The sequence below is a fragment of the Pseudonaja textilis genome, chromosome 2 (genome assembly GCF_049901715.1).
Source record: "Pseudonaja textilis isolate UNSWEBS1 chromosome 2, rPseTex1.2, whole genome shotgun sequence".
In the NCBI taxonomy this organism is placed as follows: Eukaryota; Metazoa; Chordata; class Lepidosauria; order Squamata; family Elapidae; genus Pseudonaja; species Pseudonaja textilis.
The window spans coordinates 30,823,535-30,841,645 of NC_141991.1; positions in this window are offsets into that span (position 1 = coordinate 30,823,535).

Here is an 18,111-nt window from a genome sequence, read left to right on the forward strand (position 1 = left end):
ATGAATGAGACTTCATCGAAACCTTGCCTAGATACTTGAATCTTACGCGGGAGAAAACCCGAACAACCAAAGATCTATATATATATATATATATATATGTGTGTGTGTGTGTGTGTGTGTGTGTGTGTGTGTGTGTATGTATGTGTGTGTATGTATGTGTGTGTGTGTGTGTGTATGTATGTGTGTGTGTGTGTATATATATATATATATATATATATATATATATATATATATATGTATGTATATATATTCTTAAGTTTTCGCGGGTACTTACATGTATGGCATTCAGCTTTGTTCAGGTATTTTCCCACGTCATTGTAGTTGTGCTTTTAAAGTTGTAGCAACATTTTGGCAGAATCTCTCTCTCTATATATACAGAAGCCTGATGTATATATATATATATGTAGGTCTAGGTGTGTTCGGGTCTTTTCCCATGTAAGATTAAGAGTATCTTGGCAACGTTATGGCGAGGTCCCACTCGCCATCCTCAGGCTGGTGCTTTCGGCTTCATGCCAGTGCAAGCAGTGTGTGATCGAAGCTGTCGTCTCTCTAAAAATACTGGTGGTGGGGGCTGGTGTGCTGGGCTGGTTGGCTGCTCTGCTGCCTCTTGATTGGTTGATGGAGTTGATGTTGGTATAATGGGCTGTGTGATGGCCTTGTGAGTTTTGCTGTGGAGATATCTTGGATCTTGTGCTGTAATCTCCTGGGTCATTTGTTTTGTAGTGATCTTTTTTCCATTAGCCTCTCGTGCTTTAATGGCTTGGGTAATGGGTTGTGTGATGGGCTTGTGAGTTCTTTGTGGTATCCTGGGTCCTGCACTGTAATCTCCTGGGTCGTTTGTATTTTGATCTCTTTTCCATTAGCCTCCTGTGTAGTAATGGCTTGGTAAGGGTTGTGTGATGACCTTGTGAGACTTATTGCTGTGGTATCCTTGGTCTTGTGCTGTGATATCCTGTGTTGCAAATTCTCGAGTTCTTGTGATGTAATTTCCTGAGTTTTCTGATGTGATATCCTGAGCGGATGGCTGTGATGTAGCATTCTGGGTTTTAGTCTGGCTTCGAGTTTGGGGTCTGAGTCTGTGTTCTTGGCATGTTTCAGCTTGTTTGGTTTTGGGGTCGGGGGGTGCGACAGCTGGTGAGGCAGCTGTGGTCTGTTTTCTGGATGGTGGTTGTCCTTCGTTTATAGTATGGGCTTGGGCCTGGGTCTGATGAGGGGGATTGGCGGTGGTGTCCCGTGTTATTTCGGGTCTGGTGTTGGTTTTCATGGCTGGGACTCATTTGTTGGTGACGGCTAGCTTCCAGATGTCTGGTAGGTGGGAGGTATCATCCCATCTATTCATGTTATGGGGGTGTTTCTCTATCTCGATGGCTTCCCTGATTATTCTCTTGCTGGAGTGTTCAGTGTTGGATATTAATTTGGTTCCTTCGAAATTAATTTCATGTCCTGTGTCTTTAAGGTGCAAATAAGTACAAATAAATATCATCAGGCTTCTGTATTGTGTTCATCTGTGAATCAGACTTTCACAGCCATTTAAGTTTTAAATTTGGGGCTAGTCTACTGCTGTGCCAGAATGGTTTTTTCTTCATCCTGATTGGTTGGGAGTCTTGGTCTGTGTTTATTGGTCTTGGAATTTGCTGTGTTCTGCTTGATTGGTGTTTCTAATATCATCTGTCTGTTTTGTGGCTTTTTTTGTCTTGATTGGCTGGCAACATTTTGTTCCTGTATTGGAGGCTTTTAGTGCAGCTTGGCTCCGAGTAAATGGACGGCTATCATTTATTAGGAAGCTAGGTTTCATCTGGGTGCCTGGTTGGGGTGTGTTTGAGCTGGAGGTATCGGGTGGGATCTGTTTGTGACCAGGTGTTTGCCTGGTTTGTGGTGTGGAGATTTTTTTGTTTGTGAGTGCAGGCTTCCAAATAATTGACAGTCTGGTGGAATCATCTCTTCTATTCGTGCTTTCAGGTCTTTTTTCAATCTCTATGGCTTCTCTGATAATTCTGTGGCTGGGGTTTTCTATAGTGGCTAGGGTTTGGGTGCCATTGAAGTCGATGCTAAATATATATAGGCTGAAATTATTCAGTTAATGAAGTTGCTCATAAGTGCACATTTTCTGTACATTATTCAAAATAAATGTAGTAATAGACAGTATTGATACACAAAGTAATCATTGCAACCATTTTAAACATAAAACTTTTCTGGCAGTTGAATATAACTGGTCACATGGCTAATCTGGAAAGAGAGCAAAATTGTTGGCTTAAAATGCAGATTGTTTTAGAGGCTTGGTTCAATAAAAAGATTTTTATCTGTTGAAGCTCTCGGTCTGCACCTTTCCTTATGAGGAGAATTCATAAACAAGATGTTGAGTAAACTTTCCTGGAATACCTAATTGACATGGCTCCTGTTGAGAAAGTCTTGGATACATCTTAAAATAGCCAAGTTCAAAAACCTAACTTAGGTAAAGGAAATCCTTGAAATACTGTAATGGTCTTAAACTAATATAAAGTAATGAAAAGAAAGAAATCAAAGAGAAAGCCAAAAGTGCAAGAGAGGAGGTGAAGTAAAATAGAAAGAAAAAAGTTACAAGGAAGTAGCTTTTGGTTTTCTTTACAGCAGTTACAAGTACAACTATAAATTTACCTCTTACTCTATGATTATAATATAGCTCACTTCTTTCTACAATCCATCCCGTCTAATCACTAAAACTATAAATATTTTTTTTCTGTTTTATTCAAACAGTGCATAAGGGTTTTCCAATCAGCAATAAAGGTAGTGTATTTTCTCTGAGCAAAGAAATCAATTTATTTATCTTAGCAAATTTCACCATCTTCACCAAACATTCCTCAATTGTGGTTATTGCTGAATCTTCCCATCTTTGTGCATAAAATAATCTCTCTGTAGTTATCATGTACAAAAACAAAATCCCACAACTTTCCCCACCCCACCAACTGTTTGTCCATCAGTCCCAAAGGAAAAACCCATGGCCTCCACTGTATATTAATCTTTTAAATCCTCTGAAGCAATGTATTATTTGAATCCAGAATTTTCTAGCTTTCTAACATGTCCATCAAACATGAATAATGGGATAACAGAATTGGAAGGGGCCTTGGAGTCTTCTAGTCTGATCCCTTGCTCAAGCAGGAACCACTGTACCATTTTAGACACATGATAAAACTTTCACAAAGTCACGAACATTCACAAACTTTCAGTGTAGTGGTCTTAATTGAATGGAGTGCGCTGAAAATAGTTCTCTCTCATTGTCCAACATGAACTTCCCAAAGAGAAGATAAAGAGTTCAGAATGCCTTGTGCTACAAAGGAATTCCCACTCAATTCACTCTTTCATGACTACAGACAAACTTAATTAAAAGCAAAGGAGTATATTGCCATCTGGCAAAGGAGACCTTGGTTGCTTTCCAAGGGAGTCACGTGGAAATTATGATAAGTTTCAGTAAGCCATATATTTCATTAAGATTTTACAGATGCTCCATGCTCCAACACTGTGTTTCATTTACAATCACCATCTATAAGACATGATTATCTGTCTTCTGTGTGTAAATTTATAGCAGGGGCGATGCGAATTCCATTTGTTCTGGAATCAGTTATTTTTCTCTTACAAGGATAAGATTTAGATTGACTGCTAGGTGAACATTTAATCTTAAACATCAAGAACGTTTGCAGATTTTCACCAACGGAAAATGCTCTACACCTCTCTTCTTGGCAGGAGTAAGCCCAGTGAAAAGTCTCCCTCTTAACAACTGCAAGTAGCCTTGGATTAGAACTTAACGGAAGTCCCCCATAGAGAAAATAACAACTTCAGACAGAGGTGGAGGAGACAATCTTCACTGGAACTAGCTATTTTCATACTTAGGTCATCCCTTAGCTTAATGTGTTTGCTAAGCTTTGTTTAAATGACAGCCAGAAAAAACTGGTTGCTTGCTTTTACAATGAGGATTACTGTTGAGGAGAACTCAGTAACACTTGCATTACACATTGCTATGGAGATTTCCTAACAACAGAATAACTGCTTGAGATCCTTCCTCTGATGGAGTGTTCTTGTGATATCACAAATGCAAACATAGCCAATTGCCGGAGAAAGTAAGGGCACATTACTTATTGGGTATATAAATAAAATGGGATGTGGTGGCTCAGTGGCTAAATAGCTGAGCTTGTTGATCAGAAGGTTGGCAGTTCAGTGGTTTGAAACCCTAGCACTGCATAAAGGAGTGAGCTCCCGTTACTTGTACCAGCTTCTGCCAACCTAGCAGATCAAAAGCTTGTAAAAAATACAAGTAGAAAAATAGGGACCACTTTGGTGGGAAAGTAATAGTGCTCCATGCGCCTTCAGTTTTAGTAATGCTGGCTACATGACTACGGAGACCTCTTTGGACAGCGCTGGCTCTTTGGCTTTGTAACAGAAATGAGCACTGCCCCCTAGAGCTGGAAAAGAATAGCACACATATGCGAGGGGAACCTTTACCTTTACCTATATAAATGAACAGGGAGGATTGTTTTAACCATTAACTAACTAATTGCCATAATTCATAAAACCATGCTTTATTAAGCTTTCCAAAGTATATTTTGCTTGTGGGTTAGGTATTTAAAGGGAAAGCACTAAAATGCATTTCAAACAGAATTTGAAAGAGAATGAGGAAGGATTTTACATAATGAAAATGTAATTTTTCTAGGAAATGGTCCAGATTTCTTTCAGTGTTTTACAGGGATTACAATCACCATCTGTTTGAGGAGGAAAACAGAATGAAGTAACATGGATGCTTTGATGAGTTGGAAGCTTGGCTGAACACAGAAGTCTTACATGACATCATCAGTTCAGACCTGCCTGATTAAGCTTCTTTTCATTTAGTCATCCAGAACCCAGCCATAAAACTGGAAATTAAACTCCACTGTATGAGATTAAATATATTTGCTGACTTCCATCATACATACAATATTTTTGTGTGCATTGCTATCCAGGACAGTCCCTTAATTGTATCTCCATGCCTTTGTTTTGATTTTTCCACTCCGTATACTGTATAGAATTTCACATTTCTCATATTCACAGATAATCAGAGTGGGAAGGGACCTTGTAGGTCATCTAGTCTAACCCCCCACCCAAGTGGGAGACCCATTTCTGACAAATGGCACTCCAATCTCTTCTTGAAGGTCTCAAGTGATGGCGCTTCCACAACTTTGGAGGGCAAGCTGTTCCATTGGTTGATTGTTCTGTCAGAAAATTTATCCTTATTTCTAGGTCGAATCTCTCCTTGATCAGTTTCCATACATTATTCCTTGTCTGGCCTTCAGATGCCATGGAAAATAGCTTGACCCCTTCCTCTCTGTGGCAACCCTTCAAATATTGGAACACTGCTATCATGGTCTTCTCTTCATTAGACTAGCCATGCCCAGTTCCTGTAACCGTTCTTCATATGTTTTAGTCTCCAGTCCCCTAATCATCCTGATCATCTCTGCACTTTTTCTAGAGTCTCAACATCTTTTTTATAGTGTGGCGACCAAAACTGGATGCAGTACTCTAGATGTGGTCTGACTAAGGCTTTATAGAGTGGCATTAGTACCTCACTTGATCTTGATTGTATCTCTCTGTTAATTCAATTTAGAATTGCGTTGGCTTTTTTTGGCTGCTGCTGCACACTGCTGGTTAACTGATTGTTCACTAAGACTCAAAGATCCCTCTCACAGTTACTGCTATTAAGCCTGGTTTCACCCAATCTATATGTTTTTCTCCTTGAAATTCTTTTGACTGGGTTTTACCCATGATTTATCACATGTGCAAATATGTTCCAACTTGTCAAAATCTCTCTGAATCTTGACACTGTCTCTAAGATACTTCCTATCTTCCTATCCACATATTTGCACATGTGATAAATCATAATTTCCAATGCTTCATCCAAATATTTTTAAAATATGTTGAACAGCATAATACACAGAACAGAATGCCCCAAAGATGCTTTTCTAAAGGCAGCTGGACTTTCTTGGTTTTTTTCCTTGAAAACATTTATCTTCTCACCCAAGAAACTGGTTCAGTTCAGCAGCAAAAAGTTTTCAAGGAAAAAAACCCAAGAAAGTCTAGTTGCATTTTGAAAAGGACTTTTGGACCCACCATGATCTGGATGATTGAGAATCTCCATGGACACCAAGAAGAGATCTCTGTAGGGTACTGACTGACTTTTCCAATTGAAGTAGATGCACAGTTGTTTACCAAACATCAGTAATCTTCTTTCCCTCCATTTTTAATGAAATGGAAATAATTTTCCTTTTTAAATCCTCACAGTGACTTTCTTCCATAATGTCTGAAAAAATATCACAGAAAGAAGTCAATTCCAGGATGAGATCTGTAAGCTCCTTCAAAACATACAGATGCTATTGGTTTTGTCCTGGAGACACAAAGTTGTTCACAATAGCGAGGTAGTTCCTAAATTTTTATTTATTCCAGATTGCCAATTTCTTATTTTGTTCATTGTTCTGTTTCGCTTTAATTGTTACTTAAATTAATTGATTTTATTAATCATTTCTGTTCCACTTCAATAAGTACCCTTTTGGAGAGAAGGCCAAACAGAAGCAATGGCTGGTCCTGTCAGCTGTTAGTATACAACCTTCTTCTTGAAGGAGCAATCAATCCCTTTTTGTCTGTTTCCTTGCTTCTGATTGAGCCTTTCCTCCCATCCTTTTTTTCCTCTTTTTTAGCTTCCTTTGCAAGCTTGTGCTCTTTTTGCACTTTGCCATTTTTTTTTCCTGCAAGTATGAGCTACTTGCTTATAAATCTCCTTGGTGATTACATACATTTTCCATTTCTAGGCATCCAGATTGTTTCTAAAGTTCCACCCACCCCAAAACTGTGGGTGATTGCATTTCCAATATCTTATTTTTGGGAATTTCCCAGTCCTCCTGTGCTTTATAACCTAATCTATTACTTTTCTAAGCTTGAGATATGGGCTGTTTTGAAATGCAGTGTATAGTTATGCTCCAGTTTTCCTTCTGTGACATCTTGCACCCCAAGATAATATCTTCCTTGCAAAGTCCCATTTGCATTTAATTTGCAGTTCTCTCCTATTGATTAGAATCATATGTAGAAATTCCCTTATCAAATTTCTGGAAATTGTTGGAAGAAATATCCTTCTGGATTCAGTTCCAAGTGGGGAAGAAAGACACTGGAAACATGGCAACTGCTTGGAAAGATGGTTTAATGGTAGACATGACCACATGACTTGGAGGTTCTAGGTGAAAAGGATGATCACATGCTTCAAGATGTTAGGTGAAGGAAAAGAAGAAGGAGCAAGTGCTGAGAGACCCTTGGTTTTACACCCTTTGATGGGATTTGAATTTGAACTTGTATTCTGATTGGTTGTCAGAATCCCATGGGGCCATGCAGTGGCAACTCTGTAGGTTGTCCTGAGTCCCAGGCTTGGTTGAGCCTTGCTGGATGATGATGCAATGAAAGGGCTTTGGGCAATTCCTATTATGGCTCTACCTGAAGTAGAGCTTTGTTATGTAAATTGGACTGGCCCAGGCCAGAGTAATGGCCCATAAGCAAAGATAGGGGGGCTGAGATTCTGCCTCTGAGTTTCTACTTTTCTTTTTAGGGGAAATATTCTGCCTTTTTAGTATATCCTAAAACATTTCATTTTCCTATGAAAGGGGTGGGTTTTAACTTCCAACAATATGTTAAAAAGCTAATTCCCTTATCAAATTTCTGGAAATGAAACACAGGACCAACAAGAATTTGAAGAAACTTTCAGCTTTGGCCAAGTTGGTTTTTGAGTAGATGTCTAGGTAGCTAAAGTTTCTCATTATTACTTTGTGTCTCCTTTTTGAATGTTCAGTAAACTTGGCCCAGGTTTTGTAGGACCGCCCCCCTCAGATTAACATATTCATTATTCTTAATATTAAGAGCGGCAGAATAGAATATTTCCCCAAAGGACAAATGGAGAAACATGTTCTTAAAGGCAGAAAGCAGTCTTTCTTAATAGCTTCAAGCAGAAGCATCAAGTCTTTAGAGATGGATATTTTGTACCTATTAAGAAAGACTGGGCCAATCTATTCATAAACAAAACACCTTCAGACACGGATGGCTGAAGTTGATGGATTAAGAATTTATATTCCCCTATCCAAATTCTAATGGTTTTATTTATTTACTTTTATTTATTTATTTGTCAAACAAGTATTAGATAACAGGTATAAGTATAAACATGGTTATGAATACATGAAATGGATACGAATAAAAATAAACATTAGGACAGGGATGGTAGGCACATTGGTGTGCTTATGCATGCCCCCTACAGACCTCTTAGGAAAGGGGTGAGGTCAGTCGTAGTTGTGGTACCAAAGCAATGACGGTAAAATAAGGATAAGAGAAAAAGTCTGCATAGTATTAAAGGAGAGAACACAGGACAGAAGAGGAGAGGAAAATAATGTAGAAGAAACAAGTCCTAAAAAATGAAGGCATTAATAGACCTGCATATATGGATCAGCCAGTAAGGTTTGGCTTTCCTGAACAAATGGGAAGGATTTTAGATGTGAAGCTTCAAGATGTGGTTGGGGTGGATTTGCAGTGGTTGGGAATAGATGGAGGATGATGTGCTTGAAAAATGAGATGTTGTCCATGCTGTGAGATGGACCAACAAAAAAAGTAGACGTGGCCTAAGACAAGGCCCCAATTATGGTACCCAATCCATATAGTTGTAACCAGTGTCTTGAAACGATATGCCACATCAAATTAGCGCCAATGACTGCCCTGCTCTTGTGATGATTTGAAGTCATTATTACCCAAGCATTTCAATAAATTTCCCCACTACGTCTTTTGAAAGAATGAATCACTTTCTAAATTACAAGAAGAAATACATTAAGCTGAAACTTAATTTAATTTGTGCCAAGAAGGTAGGTGTACTAGGCTCTGTTCCCAGAAGGAGTGCTTTCATGAATACACAAGAATGGTGACCCTATGATCTTACTAGCATCTGTGCTATCTCTCACAGTTGTAAAAAAACAAACAAACCCAGCTCATTATTTTCAAAGTTAACACTTGTCTCACTGCCAGCTCAGTTGCCTTAAGGATTGTCCAGAAGCAAGATGCTTAAAAACAGATGGAAGAGAGGGGAGGAGGAAAAGGTAGGACCAAGAGACATGAAAATGCTACATCTGTAAAATCTGGTGGGATATTTTAAAGAAACTGAAATCTGAAAAAAATTCTTAGGAAACATATTAAAGAGGTGCAACAGTTCAGCGGAAACTGATGATTAGACTACACCAGTGGTGCTTCCTTAATGGATTTCCAGGTGCACCCATGAAATGAATTAGTCTGTAAGGTGATTATATGATGTTACACAAGATCTGCCAGATGATTGAGCAGTATTATTGCATTTCTTAAGGAGGGCATTCCTAGAGTAATGCTTTATAGGCTGAGTGTGAGGCAGGGGTCAAACATGAGTTGAGGTGAATGTCAAGCATGAGAGAAATCAGGAGATCTAGGCAGTTCAAATGTGTGTAAAGATTTATTATAACCTTAAGCTCTCTACAAGAATCTGAACTACTAATGGTCAAGGGAAATTGGAGGAATTAAGAATAGGAATTCAAGGTGGGCTGAACTTAGATCTGCGCAGGGACTCATGACTGATGATGTGTTTGATCCCTCCCTTCGGCTCAGCTGGATATCTCCTACTTGCTTCTTTTTCAGAGTTTGATTGCTTACAAACACTAATCTAAAATAAACTAGGAACAGCTGTAAAAGAAGTACAGATTTATAGATTAACAGGGTTGGAAGAAAGCTTGTAGGTCATCTAGTCCAACCCCCCGCCCAAGCAGGAGACCCTGACAAATGGCAGTCCAATCTCTTCTTGAAAGCCTCAAGTGTTGAAGCTCCCACAACTTCTGAAGCCAAGTTGTTCCATTGGTTGGTTGTTCTCACTGTCAGAAAATTTCTCCTTATTTCTAGGTTAAATCTCTCCTTGTTCAGTTTCCATACATTATTCCTTGTCTGGCCTACAGGAGTTTTAGAAAATAGCTTGACCCCTTCCTCCCTGTGGCAGCCCCTCAAATATTGGAAGACCACTATCATGTCTCCCCTGGTCCTTCTCTTTACTAGACTAGCCAAGCCCAGTTCCTACAACCGTTCATCATATGTTTTAGCCTAGAGAGAAAGACAACTTATTTTCTTTTTTCAAAAAAAAATTTTAGTCTAGAAAAAAAACATTTATTTGACATACATTTAAAACAGACAAATCAATATATATATATATATATATATACACACACACACGAACACAATACAGAAGCCTGATGATGGCAGATGAGATTCTGCCGAAACGTTGCTACAACTTTAAAAGCACAACTACAATGACGTGGGAAAATACCCGAACAAAGCTGAATACAGCATATATTGAGCAATGGTTAATTTTTTTTTCTTTATCTTTATCATTGACATGATTTGCCTTGTTACAATAACTCCTTCGTTCTTTTAATGTTTTAATTTCTCTATATAGTTTATAATTAAATACACGTCTTCTGTCATTTCCATAGCATATCCAAATATCAAATATTATCTTTTCTTTAACCAATCATATCAAATGTTCCATATTTCATAATAGTCACTATCTTATTTATTTTTTAACAATTTGATTATCTATCCATCTCAGCACATTCATGTGTTTTTTTAATTACCATATCCTCTGAAAGAATGAAAGACAGTTTCCAGTTTTGTGTGTAGGTTATTCTGGCCGCAGTTATGATGTACAAAATTAAATATTGATATTTTTTCTCCATGTTTAAATCTATCATACTTAGCAGAAAGGTTTCAAGTTTCAAGTTTTAAATTTTGTTTTATTATATTTAAAATCCAATTTCTAATATTTCTCCAAAACTTCTAAGCACATGGGCAAGTCCACCACATGTGAAAATATGTTCCTTGTGCGTAGTTACATTTCCAACAGTTGGGTGGTAGGTTGGGGAACATCTTAGCCAGTCTAGCAGGAGGTAGGTGTCAGCGATGAATCATTTTATAGAAGTTTTCTTTATATGAGACTGACGTGGTTAATTTGTAATTTGTTTGCCAGATGTGTTCCCTCTTATCTAATTCAATACTATGACCCACATTTTTAGCCCAAATTATCATAGATTCTGTGACTATTTCTTCTTTTAATTTGTAATCCAAAAGATATTTATGTTTTACTAATTGTTTTCTTTTCCTCTCTTAGCCATATTTTATCTAATTCTTGTGGGGTCATATTAAAGCCAAATTGTTCTCTATCTTTTTTATAATGGGTTTGTATTTGTGCAAAGGGCCACCATGCTATCTCCTTTCCTTGAATTTGTATTTGGTTCCTATTTTTAAGCTCTCCATTATCATATAATAAATCTTTATACCTGACAATATTTTCATTATCCAATACATTTGGATGTGTGACTGCTTCCAATGTAGATAGCCACAATGGAACCTTTGGGTAGTGGTTTTTTTGAATCTTTCCCCAGATATTGAACAACACATTTCTTACATGGTGCCTTTGGAATTATGAATGTTGTTTAGATTTTCCATCCCACATGAAGGCGTGCCAGCCAAGTTGGAGATCAAAACCTTCTATTTTCTAATTTAGCCCAATTCTTAAGCCAGTTTACTATAGCAGCATCATAATATAATTCAAAATCTGGAAGGCCAAATCCTCCTTTTTTCTTGGCATCCTGTAATAATTTATATTTCACTCTGGGTTTTGTCCTCTGCCATATAAATTTAGATATACATTTGTTTAATTCTACAAAAAAATCCTTTTCCAACTTGACTGGCATTGTCTGAAACAGGAACAACAGTTTTGGCAAAATATTCATTTTTACTATCGAAATATGTCCCAATAGCGATAACTGCAATTTGGCCCAATTATCTAAATCTTTAACTATTTGCTTTATTAACTTATCGTAGTTATCTTTTTTAATCAACGAACATCTAGCAGTCAACCAGATCCCTAAGTATTTTACTTTATTTACCACCTGCATACCTAATTTATTTGCTGGTTCTTCCTTCTGCTCCTTTGTACAGTTTTTTGTTAACACATTTGTTTTTTCTTTGTTAATTTTTAACCCTGCCACCTTTCCATATTCTTCTATTTCTCTTAGTAGTATAGGGCTTGTTTCTAAGCGTTCTTCTAATATAAATGCCATATCATCGGCGAATGCCTGGAGTTTATATTCCTCTTTTTTAATTTTTAGTCCTCTAATCTCTTGATTTTGTCTAATTTGTGCTAAGAGAGTCTCTTCTGCCAATATATACAGTAGAGGAGCGAGGGGGCAACCTTGTCTTATTCTCTTATTTATCTTTATGGTATGTGTATTTTCCCCATTTATTAATATTTTTGTGGTTTGCATGTTATAAATTGTCTTAATAAATCCTATAAAATTTTCACCAAATTTCTTCTTTATCAGTTGTTTAATAAGGAAGTTCCAATTCAGGTTGTCAAAAGCCTTCTGGGCGTCTAAAAATATCAATGCCATTGTCTTGGTTGAAATATTACTTCATAATATTCTAATATATCCATAATGGTTCTTGTATTTGTTTTTATTTGCCTATAGGGGAGGAAGCCATTCTGATCAGTGTGGATAATTCTACTTAATACTTTCTTTAATCTTTCCGCCAATATTGTAGCCATTATTTTGTAATCTACATTTAAAAGTGATATTAGTCTATAGTTTTGAATTTTTTGTGGGTCTGATTGTTCTTTATAAATAAGGGTAATATATGCTTCCATCCATGATTTAGGCATGTTAGCATTCTCCAGGGCTTCATTGTACAAGTCCAGCAATATCTCCTCTATTGTTTCTTGGAATTCCATCTGGGCCAGGGGTCTTATTTGCTTTTTGTGTTCCAATTGTCTTCCTAATTTCTTCTATAGATATTTTATTATTCAAATTTTGTTTCTCTTCATCAGTAATTTTGGGAAAATTCTTTTCATTCAAATATTGATCAATAGATTCTTCTGATATTTCTTCCTGTTTATACAATTTCATAAAAAACTCCTTAGCAATTTCTTTCTTTTCTTGGATCTGCGTGCATAATTTTCCTTCCTGATCTTGGAGAGCTTCAATCGTTCTCTTTTCTTGTTCTTTTTTAATGTTATGGGCTAACCACCTCCCTGGCTTATTTGTGTTTTCAAAATAATTTTGTTTTGCTAATTTAATTTTTCAGGCCAAATCTTCCTGTACATTTAAATTTATTTTATGTTTTACCAGATCAATTTCTTTCTTAATGTTTGAATTGTTTGGGTCCTTTTGTCTACTTATTTCCAAATCTTTCAGTTTCTCCCTCCATACATTTTGTTGCTGTCTTTTTTCTTTATTCTTTTTAATACTATAAGCAATAGTTAGACCTTTCACATAGGCTTTGGCCGTATCCCAAAGATTCTGTAGAGAGGTATGTTCTCTTTTGTTTATTTCAAAAAATACGTTCAATTCTTTCTTTATCATTTCAATATATTCTTTATCTCTTAATATGGTATTGTTAAATGTCCATCTTCCAATTTTTCTCTTTCCTTTCCATTTAATTTGAATGGGATTATGGTCAGCCCATAGATTTGGCAAAATCTCGATCCTTTCAATATTCTCCATTAATCCAGGGTCCATCCAAATCTGATCTATTCTCGACCAAGAGTGGTGGGGGTTCGAAAAAAAAGTATATTGTTTTTTATTTGGATTTAATTCTCTCCACACATCTTTCAAGTTAAGTTCTCTTACCATATTATTAAAAGAAGAAGGGAGTATTATCCTTTCCTTTTTGGGGTGGGAAGGGAAGTTCTATAATCTTTATCTTTGTCTGGGACTGCGTTATAGTCTCCTACAATGCATACATTAGCATACTCAGATTCTATTATCTTATGGTGAAGCCTATTATAAAAGTCTTTTTGGTTTGTATTTGGGCATATATTGTGACTAATAGCATCTTTTTCTGATTTACATTTATTTCTATAAAGAGCATTCTCCCTTCTTGATCTTTGTATATTTGTTTATGTTGCAACCAATCCTTTACATATACTACAATACCCCCCCCTTTTTTTTTGTTTGCAAGTGCCGAGTACATTTTACCCAAATTTATATTCTTTAAGAGGTCTGCTTGATTGTCTGGAATATGCACTTCTTGAATACAAGTTATGTCAGCATTTTGTTTTTTAAGTTTCTCAAATATCTGTTTTCTTTTTGATGATAGATTTAAACCATTGCTATTGACTGAAAATAAGGTGATTTCTCCATCAGTGTCACTGACTGTGTGAGGCATTTCTCATTTCATTTCTTGTTCTAGGCTCTCTTTTTCTTAGTCTGTTGCCTTCCCCTTCTTCTCTAAGATTCTGGGGTTCAGAGTGTGAATCAGAGTTGGCCAAGGTCAATAGGCGGCAAAGGATTGTCATAGATCCCTCCCTGAGCTTCTATATTAATTAAATCTATATAGCCACCAATCTCACTGAAGAGATGGTATGAAAGATAAGATATAAGTCTTGCAAATAAATAAACTACCATAAAGTTGGTTATCTGGCATTTAGGAACTGGCATCCCTTAGACCATTGTTAGGGCAATGATACTAACTTCAGGTAGTATAAGTGCAAATCTGTACATTCTGGAAACAAAATAATCACTTCATAAACGTAGGCATAACATAGAAGAACAAACCTATCAGGACAAGATTCAGTATTACATCTGCATTTAAAAGACAAAGGCGACTCTTTTGAAGACAGCAAAGTCCATATTTTGGACAGAGAGGACCACTGGTTTGAAAGAGAGGTCAAAGATGCCATCTATGTCAAAATTGAACAATTTTCTCTCAGCAGAGAGGTAGGGATCATATGATATCATCTATCTCCAGTCTACAACACAGTCCTTTCAGCAGTTCAAGAATGCTCCATACCCCTTTGCACTACTCTGGTGGGTTAACAGATAAATCTCCAAGTGGCCTCAATAGCTCTCTAAAAGAATGCAAATAACTGGCTGTCTGGTTGTTTGAGCTGGATTGACCATGACCTGGATTTCATGGTTGCTTGACCCTAACCCGGATGACTGAAAATCTCCATAGATATATGAGTGCAAAAGGTGTGGTCTCTGGGCCATAAGAATACTTCTGACAAACACATGTGGGTATTTGCCTCACCTCCTACTCTTCTCTCCCTCCTTTGCATCCATGTACTCGATTCACCACTGCTTTCCATCTTCACACCTTCTTCACTGAATTTTCCTCCTCTGTGTCTCTCTCCCCTCTCCCCAACGTCTTGCCTCATCTCATTGTTCCCAACTTTGTTTTTTCAATTATTTTTCTTTCTACTACTTCCCTTCCTGCAATCTTTTTTGTTCAGCCATTGCCACATTTTCTGCAGTTTTGCTAATATCATAATCAAATGAAATGAAAATAATGAAATGCCAAATAAATAAAAACTGCACCACAATTAGTTTGCAATGTAGTTCTTGACTTGTTGAACAATGTTCAGTGGGGTCTTGAATTGGCAAAAGGTGCACAACCTTATTCTTAAGTTTCAGTGCTCTTGGTCTTGGAGGGGAGAAGGGAAACAGTGATTTGTGATACATTCTTCTCCCCTCAGAGTCTCTCTGCTATTAGATACAGAACAGTTTTGTTCAGATGTTTAGATGTTAAACTAGAATGACTTATTTTAATGTCTCTGTATAATTAGATATTTTGAGAAGGCTTTCTTGATAGAATCTATTTTATTAGTATGTATGAATGAATATAATAACTAAAACTGTTTTTTTGCTGGGCTTACAGGATTTCTGCAGTTGGGGTTGAGATCATATGGAAAAGTTCTCTCATAGTTCAATACAGTTTTGTCTCCAAGTAAAACTATATTATGCCAGTAATGATTAGAAGAAGCAAATAAGAGTGCTTCAAAACATGTCTATTTTTTTCCTTTTTCTTTTTTCCTTTTGAATTTGGGGCAGATTGTCAGGATCAGATTGTCATGACTACATCTTGATATCATGAACCTCTCAGTATTCAGATAGCCCATGAATTTAGCAAACCATCTGGAAAAGATTGTGGTTGTCACACACTCTGCATTTTTCAAGGTCTCTTGTTCAACTTTGGTAGATCTTATTAAAAAGTGAATGTCACAAGAATGCACCTGTTTGTCATGTTTGCTTTTACTCAGCTTCTTATTTTACTGACTTAACTATAGTCCGTCACCTTTCGCCTTTCCAATTAAGTAAAAAAAATAGTACCAGCTCTTATAGAAGAATTTTTTTTGTGATATGCATGGTAGCATCATATCTTGGCATGAAGTATTATTCTGGTTTCACTTGAATGCTGCATGATGATGTTGGCTTTATTTTTCTAGTTTTTCCATCTTACAGACTTTTGGAAAATTACATAGAAAAATGTTGACTCTTGCTACTACGAAATGTATTTGTTTATTGACTTTCTCTTTCATCCAATTTTGAAGTGCAGATATTGTTGGATACATCATCTTCATCCACCAGATTAACATAGTTGGAAAATACCTGGAATATTTTCTAGTCCAACCTCCTGCTCAAGGAGGAAACCCTATATCATTTCAGACAAATTGGTTTTTCAATTTCTTCTTAAAAACCTCCAGTGTTGGAGCACCCATAACTTCTAAAGGCAAGCCATTCCACTTATTGACTGTCTAACTGTCAAGAAATTTCTCTTTAGTTGTAAGTTGCTTCTCTCCTTGATTAATTTTCATGCATTGCTTCTTGTTCTGCCTTCAGGTACTGTGGAGAATAGGCTGACCCACTCTTCTTTTTTGGCAACCCTTTAGATATTGGAACACTACTATAAAGTCACCCCTAGCCCTTCTTTTCATTAAACTGGACACACCCAATTCTTGTAACTGTTCTTCATATGGTTTAGCCCCCAATCCCCTAAAGCACCATTTTTTTTCCTTTCAGGTACAGCATAGAGTTCCCTTTCATCTTTGTTCCTTTTTCACCTTGTACATAAATATAACTAAATCTGGAGCAATCAAAGGTCACTTCGTTTGGGATTGTCCATGTTAATTTCCTACACTCTTGTTTCTGTTGATGTGGGAAAGTTTTGGGCCATTTCATAGAGGTGAATAATGTCAATGGTTAGGTTCTTTGGGTTCTTGCCTGTTCATGTTTGTCTTTCCCTGCTTTTGATATTGCTACTTATTAGGTTAATTGGCTGTTTTTGATATTTGCAAGTGTCTTAGATGCATGCTCTATTCTCCATATAGGGATTGACTAGGAGTGTGTTAGATATTACCCACAGTAATTTGTTCATCAAGAAAACCAGAACTCAATCCTAAACTCTCAGGAACACCCAAAAGTTCTCTAATCACAGAAATTTCCAGGTACTTGGAAATAAATAAATAAATAAATTCATTCATTCATTCATTCATTCATTCATTCATTCAAACAATTATTAGATAACAGGTATAAGTTGTAAACATGGTTATAAATACATGAAATGGATACAAATAAGAAAAAAAAGAAACAATAGGACAGGGACGGTAGGCATGTTTTGGTGCACTTATGCATGCCCCTTCCAGACCTCTTAGAAAAGGGTTGAGGTCAATAGTAGACAGTCTAATGTTGAAAATTTCGGGGTTTGGGGAAGAAACCACAGAGTCAGGTAGAGTATTTCAGACATTGACTACTCTGTTGCTGAAGTCATATTTCCTGCAATCAACTTTGGTGCGGTTTATCTTTAGTTTGTATCTATTTTGTGCTCTTGTATTGTTTTGGTTGAAGCTGAAGTATTCATTGATAGGTAGGACATTGTAATATATAATTTTATATACTATACTTAGATCGAACCAAAGGCGGCATAGTTCTAGGTTGTCTAGGTCTAAAATTTCAAGTCTGGTGGCATAAGGTATTCTGCTATGAGTAGAGGAGTAGAGGATTCTTCTCGTAAAATATTTCTGGACTTTCTCAATTGTACTAATATCAGATATGTAATGCGGGTTCCAGACTGATGAGCTGTATTCAAGTATTGATCTAGCTAATATTTTATATGCTCTAGTTAGTAGTGTGATATTACTGGAGAAAAAGCTATGCAGGATTAGGTTAACAACTTTTAATGCCTTTTTGGCTATGTAGTTACAGTGGGCTCTAGCACTTAGATCAATTCCTACAGTGAAAGGCA